Here is an 11,748-nt window from a genome sequence, read left to right as displayed (position 1 = left end):
GTCGTCACGCTTGTTCATGTTGTGAGGGTGTTTCTCTATCTCGATGGCTTCCATGATTATTCTCTTGTGGTGATGTTCCATGTTAAAGAGCAATTTGGAATCTGCAAAATTAATTTCGTGTCCTGTTTCTTTCATGTGTTGGTAAAGAGAGGAAGTTTTTTCTTCTTTTTTGACGGCATTCTTGTGTTCTGCGATACGTGCATTTATTCGTCTGTTTGTTTGTCCAATGTACGTGGCTGGGCAGACTTTGCAGGGTATTTCATAGACCCCTTGGTTTTCTAACTGGATTTTATCTTTTGGGTTTCTGAGGATATTGGCTATTTTTTGGTTGGTGCAAAAGGCTGTTTTGATATTGTGTTTATGGAGGATTTTGCTAATTTTATCTGTGGTGCCCTTGATATAAGGAAGGAGGGCCATGCCATTGTTTTCTTCTGTGTCTTGGTTTTTGGGGGGTGTTTCTTTTTGGATTAGCTTCGTAACCCTGTTTTGCTGGTATCCGTTGGCGATTAACACATTTGAGAGATTCTGTAACTCAGTTGTCAAGTGGTCTTCGTCAGCCAGGCGTTTGGTTCTGGAGATGAGAGTCTTGGCTACGGAGTTTATTTGTGCAGGGTGGTGGTGTGATTGTGCATGTAAGTAGCGGTTGGTGTGTGTTTTTTTCCGGTAGATAGTGTGTCCTAGGGAGCCATCAGGTTTTTTGTAGATTAGGACGTCAAGGAAGGGAAGTTGGTTGTTGGCTTCTATTTCCATAGTGAATTGTATTTTGGGGTGTAGGCTGTTGAGATGTGTGAGGAAGCTATCTAGTTTTTCCTTCCCGTGTGGCCAAATTACAAAGGTGTCGTCAACATATCTGAGCCAAAGTTTGGGTTTGTGTTCTGACTTGTCTAAAGCATTGGTTTCAAAGTGTTCCATGTACAGATTTGCGATGACCGGTGAGAGGGGTGATCCCATAGGTGCTCCTTCTATCTGTTTGTATCTTTGTCCATTGTGGACGAAGACCACTTGACAACTGAGTTAGTCAAGAAGGCCCTCTGCCTGATTCCCTGTAACTTGGCTTCTCACAGTGAGAGAACCGCCAGAAGGCCCTCGGCGCTGGACATCAGTGTCCGGGCAGAATGATGGAGGTGGAGACGCTCCTTCAGGAAGTTTCTCTGCCATAGCAAGAGCCCCAGATGGACCTACGCTAGTGGCCAAAATTGTGGAAACCTTTTGAGAAAAGAGTATTTTCGAGGTTTGATGGCTAATAACACCTGATTGGCTCTCTAAACACTCGTGCTCATTGGCTACATTCAAATGTAGGAAAGCTACTGCATAGCAACCTAAGCAAGTCGTGCTTCCTTTTTCTGGTTATTTGGCTATACAGTGGTACCTCGGATTAAGAACTTAATTCGTTCTGGAGGTCCGTTCTTAACCTGAAACTGTTCTTAACCTGAAGCACCACTTTAGCTAATGGGGCCTCCTGCTGCCGCCATGCCGCCGCTGCGCGATTTCTGTTCTCATCCTGAAGCAAAGTTCTTAACCTGAGGTACTATTTCTGGGTTAGCGGAGTCTGTAACCTGAAGAGTCTGTAACCTGAGGTACTACTGTAACTTTTTATAGAATACAGGTTATTGAACAAACTTTGTTGCATTACAGGCTTCATAAAATTATATTTCCATTGATATATAATTTTATGGTATTACTCCTAAAAAAAATAAAAATGTGGTGTTGTGAGCCATCAAACCTCATAAATACACTTTTCCCAAACGGTTTCCACAATTTTGTCCACTAGTGTGCAACATACATTGGTTATCTGCCATGGATGCTTTAGTTGAGGTTCCTGCGTTGAAAGAGGGCTGGACTAGATGGCCCTCAGGGTCCCTTCCAACTGAAGGAGCGTCTCCACCCCCATCGTTCTGCCACTGAGGTCCAGCACCGAGGGCCTTCTGGCGGTTCCCTCCCTGCGAGAAGCCAAGTTACAGGGAATCAGGCAGAGGGCCTTCTCGGTGGTGGCACCTGCCCTGTGGAACACCCTCCCAGCAGATGTCAAAGAGAAAAACAACTACCAGACTTTTAGCAGACATCTGAAAGGCAACCCTGTTTAGGGAAGCTTTTAATGTTTAATAGACTATTTTAATTTAATATTCTGTTGGAAGCTGCCCAGAGTGGCTGGGGAAATATTTTTATTTATTATTTATTTTTATTATTATTATTATTATTATTATTATTATTATTATTATTATTATTATTATTATTACAGTTCTGTGATTCTATGAACTATCATGTTAGGAATCATTAAAAAAAGATGCCAACAGTTTAAAGCTCTTCTTTCCTTCTCACAAAGTATCCCTCTTGTTTCTGAAGGTGAAAAGCAGGATGAAGAAGAATCAAACATGGCGCTGTTGGAAAGATATGGATGCAAAGAGGAGGAAGAACAGAGAGCAAGACCTGAGCTAAAACAGGAGAGCAGGAACGAATTCTCTGCTTCTCAGGAAGGTGACATCTGTGAGATCCCAGCTGAAGAGAACCTTAACAACAGAAAAGAAAGCAGTCAGTGTCCCGTGTGTGGCAAAATGTTCAAATGGAAATCGAGCCTTTATACCCACTCTAAGCTCCACACAGGGGAGAAGCCATTCAAGTGTTCTGAGTGTGGAAAGAGCTTCAGTCAGAAGTCAACCCTCACTACTCATCAAAGAATCCACACCGGGGTGAAACCATTTCAATGTTCCGAATGTGGAAAGAGCTACAGTAGAAATTCAAGCCTTACCGCTCATCAGAGAATCCACACAGGGGAGAAACCGTATGTATGCCCGGAGTGTGGAGAAAGCTTCAGTGAGAAGAGAAATCTCACTGTTCATCAAGGAACTCACACAGGGGGGAAGCCATTTCAGTGCTTGGATTGTGGAAAGAGCTTCAGTCAGATATCAAGTGTAAGCAGACATCAAAGAATACACACTGGTGAGAAACCATATATATGCTCAGAGTGTGGGAAAAGCTTCAATCAGAAAAGAAATTTGACTGTTCATCAAGGAACTCATACAGGGGAGAAACTATTTAAATGCTCGGAGTGTGGAAAGAGCTTTAATAGGAAAGACCGGCTTATTTTACATAATAAAATCCACAGAGGGGAGAAACCATTTAAATGCTTGGAGTGCGGAAAGAGCTTCAATCAAAGCTCAAGCTTTACTTCACACCAAAGAATTCACACCGGGGAAAAAACTTTTAAATGCTTAGAGTGTGGAAAAAGCTTCCGTTGGCCTAGTGTCTTGACTTTACACCAACGAATTCACACAGATAAGAAACCATATAGCTGCTTGGAGTGCGGAAAAAGCTTCAGGCAGAAGAGCAATCTCACAGCGCACGAAGGAATCCATACTGGGCAGAAACCATTTAAATGTTTGGAGTGCGGAAAGAGCTTCAGTCAAAAGATTCACCTCACTTGCCATCAGGGAACGCACACAGGAGAGAAACCATTTAAATGCTTGAAATGTGGAAAGAGCTTTCGTTGGGCTACCTCTCTTACTTTACATCAGAGAACCCACACAAGGGAGAGACCGTACACATGCTTGGAGTGCGGAAAGAGCTTCAGTCAAAAAACCCATCTCACTTATCATCAAGGGACTCACACAGGGGAGAAACTATTTAAATGCCTGGAATGTGGAAAGAGCTTTTGCTGGGCTATTTCTCTTACTTTACACCAACAAATGCACACAGGGAAGAAAGCGTATACTTGCCTGAAGTGCGGAAAAAGCTTCAGGAAGAACTCCAACCTTAGGTCACACCAAATAACTCACACAGCAGAGAAACCATTCAAATGCTTGGAGTGTGGAAAAAGCTTCCGTTGGAACAACTCTCTTACATTACATCAACGCGTTCACACCGGGAAGAAACCATATGAGTGCTTGGAGTGTGGAAGGAGCTTCAATAGGAAATCCACCTTTATATTACATCAGAGAATCCACACAGGGGAGAAGCCCTTTAAATGCCCGGACTGTGGAAAGAGCTTTATTCGGAGAGACTCCCTCATTTCACATCAACACATCCACACAGGACAGAAGCCCTTTAAATGCTTGGAGTGCGGAAAGAGTTTCAATCACAGCTCAAGCTTCGCTTTACACCAAAGAATTCACACAGGTGAGAGACCACATAAATGCTTGGAGTGTGGAAGGAGTTTTAACAGGAGAGGAACACTTAAATTACATCAAAGAATCCACACAGGGGAGAAACCTTTTAAATGTCTGGAGTGTGGAAAGAGCTATATTAGGAAAGACTCCCTTATTTTACATCAGAGAATCCACTCGGGGGAAAAGCCCTTTAGATGCCTGGAGTGTGGAAATAGCTTTATTAGAAAGGACTGCCTTATTTCACATCAGCATGTCCACACGGGGGAGAAGGCTTTTAAATGTTTAGCGTGTGGAAAGAGCTTCAATCACAGCTCAAGCTTCACCTTACACCAAAGAAGTCACACCGGAGAGAGACCACATAAATGCTTGGAATGTGGAAAGAGCTTTAACAGGAAAGGGATCCTTAAATTACACCTGAGAATCCACACAGGGGAGAAACCCTTTAAATGCCAGGAGTGCAGGAAAAGCTATATTAGGAAAGGGTCCCTTATTTTACATCAAGGCATTCACAAGGAGGAGAAACCATTTAAATGTCTGGAGTGTGGAAAGAGCTTTGCTAGGAAAGACTGCTTTATTTCACATCAAAACATTCACACAGGTGAGAAGCCATATAAATGTCTGCTGTGTGGCAAGAGCTTCAATCACAGCTCAAGTTTTACATCACACCAACGAACTCACACAGAAGAGAGACCACATAAATGCTCAGAGTGCGGAAAGAGCTTTAACAGGAAAGGGATCCTTAAATTACATCAGAGAATCCACACAGGGGAGAAAGCTTTTAAATGCTTGGAGTGTGGAAAGAGCTATATTAGGAAAAGCTCCCTTGTTTCACATCAAAGCATTCACACAGTGGCGAAGCCATTTAGGTGCCTCGAGTGTGGAAAGAGCTTTAGTCGGAGAGATGCTTTTATTTCACATCTAAACATTCACACAGGTGAGAAACCCTTTAAATGCCTGGCGTGTGGAAAGAGCTATATTAGGGAAAGCTCCCTTATTTCACATCAGAGAATCCACACAGAGGAGAAACTTTGAATGTTTGGAGCGCAGAAAGAGCTTCAATCACGGGTCAAGCTTTTTATCACACCAAAGAATTCAAACGTGTGGAATACATAAAGAGCTTCAGGAAGAGCAGGGACCTCAGTAGATGTATGCTCAGACTGTAGCATGATTTGTCACCACAGAGACAGCCTTAGAAATCATCAGAGACTGCGCATAGAGGAGCAACTATATACGTACAGGCTTGGAATGTAGGAGTGTCATCTATGAGCAAGCAGAATAAAAGGGTCAAATCACATCGAAGAGTCCACCCAATGGTGAAACCACGAAACTGAAGTGTGGAAAGAAAATGTAAATAAATATTCACACAGGGAGGAAGTGTCTAAAGAAAGAAGACTACAGCTTTTCTGACCAATCACACTTTTATAGCACACACACACACATGAGATTGACAGTATAAATGTTCAGATATCTACAATTCCAAACATGGTATGTGGGGAAAGTGATTAGGGCCATCATCTTAACTAGTACAATGTTGTGATTAGGCATTTTCCATGCCACATTTTGTGAATGAATCATGATGCAGTAGTCATAAGGGTCTTCACCACCATGGGGATAAATCACTCATAAGGAACTGTGGGGTACTCGGCCGGGGGGTGGTGACTAAATGGGGCTTTGATAGAAGCTTATGAAGGTATGAATACTGGTGAGAGGGATAGAGGGAAAGTATCCTTCCTTTCAAGGGACGCGGGTGGCGCTGTGGGTTAAAACCACAGAGCCTAGGGCTTGCCAATCAGTAGGTCGGCGGTTCGAATTCCCACGATGGGGTGAGCTCCCGTTGCTCAGTCCCTGCTCCTGCCAACCTAGCAGTTGGAAAGCACATCAAAGTGCAAGTAGATAAATAGGTACCACTCTGGTGGGAAGGTAAACATTTCCGTGCGCTGCTCTGGTTTGCCAGAAGCGGCTTAGTCATGCTGGCCACATGACCCAGAAGCTGTACACCAGCTCCCTCGGCCAATAAAGCGAGATGAGCGCCGCAACCCCAGAGTCGTCCGTGACTCAACTTAAAGGTCAGGGGTTCCTTCACCTTTACCCTTCCTTTCTCGTCATGTTAGAACTCAAGGTTAACCTAAATAGTTCCATAGTTGTGTTGTGTACAAAAAGCAAGTTTCACTTGATATTGAAATGATTATATAGATTGCTGCTCAGAATGGCATATAGGGAAATGTTACTTTTCTGTTAAGAAACAGGTTTTAAGAATATGAGGTTTGATATATATGATTAAATTCTCATAGATAAAGTAAGATAAGGGAAGCGAACTAACACTTATTGGGGGGTTTTAAACAAAGTTTGGATGATTCTATTCATAGAATCATAGAATCCTAGAGTTGGAAGAGACCACAAGGGCCATCGAGTCCAACCCCCTGCCAAGCAGGAAACACCATCAGAGCACTCCTGACATATGGTTGTCAAGCCTCTGCTTAAAGACCTCCAAAGTAGGAGACTCCACCACACTCCTTGGCAGCAAATTCCACTATCGAACAGCTCTTACTGTCAGGAAGTTCTTCCTAATGTTTAGGTGGAATCTTCTTTCTTGTAGTTTGGATCCATTGCTCCGTGTCTGCTTCTCTGGAGCAGCAGAAAACAACCTTTCTCCCTCCTCTATGTGACATCCTTTTATATATTTGAACATGGCTATCACATCACCCCTTAACCTCCTCTTCTCCAGGCTAAACATGCCCAGCTCCCTTAGCCGTTCCTCATAAGGCATCGTTTCCAGGCCTTTGATCATTTTGGTTGCCCTCCTCTGGACACGTTCCAGTTTGTCAGTGTCCTTCTTGAATTGTGGTGCCCAGAACTGGACACAGTACTCCAGGTGAGGTCTGACCAGAGCAGAATACAGTGGCACTATTACTTCCCTTGATCTAGATGCTATACTCCTATTGATGCAGCCCAGAATTGCATTGGCTTTTTTAGCTGCCGATGCAGCTAAAATCTCTGTGTTGAAATGTGGAGTTTATTATGTGTTAGATGGAGTTCAAGATGCAGCACAACAGTATTTGGTTTTCAGAATATTACAGGGCAACTGTTGTAAATATTAATTGTTTGATATACACTCCATTTTTTACTATTTTTTTAAAATTGAATTTATAGACTGCCCCATACCTGCAGGTTTCAGGGCGATTCACATAAAAGATCACAATATATAAAATAAAAATACAAACAATAACCTAATAACACCCCACCCCCAGGAGAGCCACATTTTAAAAGGGCATAGGATGTCCATCAAATCAACCAAAGGCTTGGTTAAAAAGGAGCGTTTTTGCCTGGTGCCTAAAGGTGTATAAGGAAGGCGCCAGGCAAACTTTCCTGGGGAGAGCATTCCATAGACAGGGAGCCACTGCAGAGAAGGCCCTGTTCTCGTGATCTGTGTAATATGCTCAAAGCATCTTGCTCTGGTGAGCAACTTGGCCACTGAAATCTGTACTAGCTGAAGTTTCCAAACCGTCTTCAGAGGCAGCCCTACATATAACACATTGCAGCAATCTAACCTTGAAGTTACCAGCGCATAGACAACAGTAGTTGGGCTATCCCTGTCCAGATAGGGGTGTAGCTGGGCTACCAGCCAAAGATGATGAAAGGCACTCCAGGCCATCTGAGCCTCGAGCAACAGCAAAGGATCCAGGATTACCCCCAAGCTATGAACCTGCTCCTCCGGAGGAAGTGTAACCCCATCAAGAGCAGGCAAGCTTCCAGCCATCTGCTCTAGGGAACTGAGCCTCACTCTTATCTGGATTGAGCTTCAGTTTGTTGGCTCTCATCCAGTCCATTACCCAGGCAAGACAGTGGTCCAGCACTTCCACTGCCTCACCTGCAGATAGAAAGGAGAAATAGAGCTGTGTCATCAGCACACTGCTGATGACATACTCCGAAACTCCAAGCTTTTGCATACTTGTTGATCATGGGTATCTTATTGATATTCTCCTTTTCTGAGATACAATAGCTGTCTTCAAATATCTAAAAGTCTGTCACATGGAAGATGGAGCAAGCTTGTTTTCTGCTCCAGAGAGCAGGACCAGAACAAATTATTTCATGTTACAAGAAAGGAAGAAGAGGAGTTTGGATTTGATATCCCGCTTTATCACCACCCTAAGAAGTCTCAAAGCGGCTAACATTCTCCTTTTCCCTTCCTCCCCCACAACAAACACTCTGTGAGGTGAGTGGGGCTGAGAGACTTCAGAGGAGTGTGACTGGCCCAAGGTCACCCAGCAGCTGCATGTGGAGGAGCGGGGAAGCGAACCCGGTTCCCCAGATTACGAGACTACTACTCTTAACCACTATATCAGGAAGAACTTTAGTTGAGATTCCTGCATTGCAGGGGGTGAGACTAGATGACCCTCGGGGTCCCTTCCAACTCTACAATTCTATGGTTCTGTGGTTCCCAGGAAATGCATAAAAAACACAATAATAAACAAAATTAAGGATTAGACGAATTCATGGTCTCCCAGTAGCTATTATCCATGATAAATGGAACCAAATAGATTATGATCAAAAGGGAGGCAACAGCACAATACAGTACAGTTATTGAAAATTATATATGATTTATCATGGCTAGGAGGAATAGCTTGGCTTCTGTTGTTCATGCTCTCCTCCTTTCTGGCCTACTGTAATGAGCTCCCCTTGAAGATTATCAGAAATCTGAAGCTAGTGCAGAATTATTTATTGTATTTATTTATTTATTACATATTTATTCTGCCCTTCATCTGAAGATCTCGGGGCAGTTCACAGCATAAAAGTACAAAACAAAAACACAAAATACAGAATAAAAACAAGAACGTATCCATAAGCCGCACCTCCCAAAAACACATTTAAATGACATAGAATGTCAATCAGCCAAAGGTCTGGTTGAAGAATGGCGTTTTCTGCCTGGCCCCTAAAAGTATATAATGAAGGTGCCAGTTGGGCTTCCCTGGGGAGAGCATTCCTCAAGCGGGGAGCCACCACAGAAAAGTCCTGTTCTTGTGTTGCCACCCTCTGGGCGTCTCATGGAGGCGGCACATGAAGAAAGGCCTCAGAGGATGGTCTCAGGGTTTGGGTCAGTTCATATGAGAAGTGGTCCTTGAGGCATTGAGGTCTCAAGCCACAAAGCCCTGATATTGCCAACTTCCTACTTCCCTTGTAAAGAAGAGTAGCTCTGCTGCTCCTGAGCCACTGGAGGAGCTTACAGGCCTGTGTTTGGGGTCCCCAGATGTTGCTGGACTACAACTCCCATCACCCCCAATTCTCCGGGAACCAAGCCATATGAGGAATGGTTGAAGGAGCTGGGTATGTTTACCCTGGAGGAGACAGAGGAGATATGATAGCCATCTTCAAATAACTAAAAGGCTGTGTACAAATAATAAATTGTTGTTGTGCAGATGGAGCCTAAGTTTCATGAATTCTTTATGCTTGCATTGTTTTTGTATGTGAACTGCCTTGAGTTTTTAACAGAAGTGCAAAGTGGACATTCCTTTCTTTTCCATTTCATTTCATTTCATTTCTCTTCCCAACCCTCATTTCTGCTTAAGTGCTTAAAGGCCACTTATATCCACAAAAGCTTTAAACTTGAATTAAAAGGAAACCAGGAGAAACATACACACGTGCCAGAAGAAGCCAATAATTTAATATAATGGTTTATTGTAACAAATGGCGACTTAGATTAGAGCATTGAAACAAAACTGAAAGGCTATGTTACTACTGTCTGTAAAGCAGCCTTCATCAACCTGGTGCAAAACATGGGTTTTGTAGTATAGTTGCCAGCGGCACAACTAGTGGCCAAGGGTGATGGGTTTTGTAGTCCAAGAAACCAGGAAAGCACCAGGCTGGCAGAGGGTAATGTGAAGGAAGAGGGTGACAGTACTTGCCAGCACAGTCATAGGATCCCCAAACATCCTGGGTTGTATTCAACTAAGTGCTCCTCAGAGTAGACCCACTGAGATTAATGAACCCAAATTAGTAATCTTCATTAACTACACAGCCCATTGTTAAGCTATGGAACTCCCTGCCTGAGGAGGCAGTGATGGCCCTAGCTTGGATGGCTTCAAAAAAAGGATTGGGCAAATTCAGGGTGAACCAGGCTCTGAATGGCTACCAGCCATCATGGCTGTGCTCTGCTTCTACGGACCTTATGAATACAACCTTCTGGAATTTTGATTCCTTTCTAGCCATTAGGAGCCTCTTTCGTCAAAGAATGCCTACTCCTAGTCTATTTGGGACATGGGTGGCGCTGTGGTCTAAACCCCTGAGCCTCTAGGCTTGCCGATCAGAAGGTTGGCGGTTCGAATCCCCATGACGGGGTGAGTTCCTGTTGCTCTGTCCCAGCTCCTGTCAACCAAGCAGTCTGAAAGCACACCAGTGCAAGTAGATAAATAGGTACCGCTGTGGAAGGAAACTAAATGGCATTTCGTGCACTCTGGTTTCCGTCAGTGTCTCGTTGCACCAGAAGCAGTTTAGGCACGATGCCACATGACCCGGAAAAGCGGTCTTTGGACAAACACCGGCTCCCTCGGCCTGAAAGCGGAGATGAGCACTGCACCCCATAGTCAAATTCGACTGGATGTAACCGCCCAGGGGTCCTTTACCTACTTTTATCTTTCAATGGCTACTGGCAATGATGGAAGCTGAGCACTGCCTTCACAGCTGGGGGCAGCAACGCTGCTGAATGCCAATTTCTGGAAACTGAAGGAGGGGAGAATGCTCTTGTATTCGGTTACTGCTTGCCAGATTCCCCACAAGAATCTGGCTGGCCACCTTGAGAACAGGATGCTGATCCTGGCCTGATCCAGCAGCCAGGCTTTCCTTACGTTCTTGCTGTGGGATGTGAAACAGAAGTACAGCATCCCTAAAGTGGACATAAAAGGGGATGTCTGGACCAGCCAGTCGGAACTTTCTCTTAGGCTGGGGCAGACTTCCTCTGCATGTGACTAAAGGTGGGCGTAACCTCACCTGCCCAGGTGACAAAAGAGCAAGACTGGTCATCCATCTCTCTCTCTCTCTGACAATATCCATCGAAGAAGCAACATCTGCATTCCAAAGGGGCTATCTCCTTAAAGGATAGTTTCCAGGTATATTACTTTTCTAACTTAAGTCTGCTTTCTGGGATCCAATTGTGAACAGAATGTGTGAGTAAACTCTTTTTATACTTTTATAGAAGACGGTGTCATGTCTTATCTTTTTATGAGGGACTGAATAGGGAATTATCAACGAAACTTATTTTAGAGGCTTTAGCGAGCCTGAGCAAACGCACCCGCTGTGCAAGTTTTAAAAGGGGAATGTTACTCTGCTAAACTGTATAATAATAATAATAATAATAATAATAATAATAATAATAATAATAATTTATTATTTGTACCCCGCCCATCTGGCTGGGTTTCCCCAGCCACTCTGGGCGGCTTCCACAGAAACCAAAAAACACTAAAATATCATACATTAAAAGCTTCCCTGAATAGGGCCGCCTTAAGATGTCTTCTGAATGTCAGATAGTTGTCCATCACCTTGACATCCGATGGGAGGGCATTCCACAGGGCGGGCGCCACCACCGAAAAGGCCCTCTGCCTGGTTCCCTGTAGCTTTGCTTCTCGCAATGAGGGAACCGCCAGAAGGCCCTCGG

The sequence above is a fragment of the Podarcis bocagei genome, assembly GCF_964188305.1.
Source record: "Podarcis bocagei genome assembly, chromosome: 2".
Taxonomy (NCBI): domain Eukaryota; kingdom Metazoa; phylum Chordata; class Lepidosauria; order Squamata; family Lacertidae; genus Podarcis; species Podarcis bocagei.
This window is presented reverse-complemented; position numbering follows the sequence as displayed.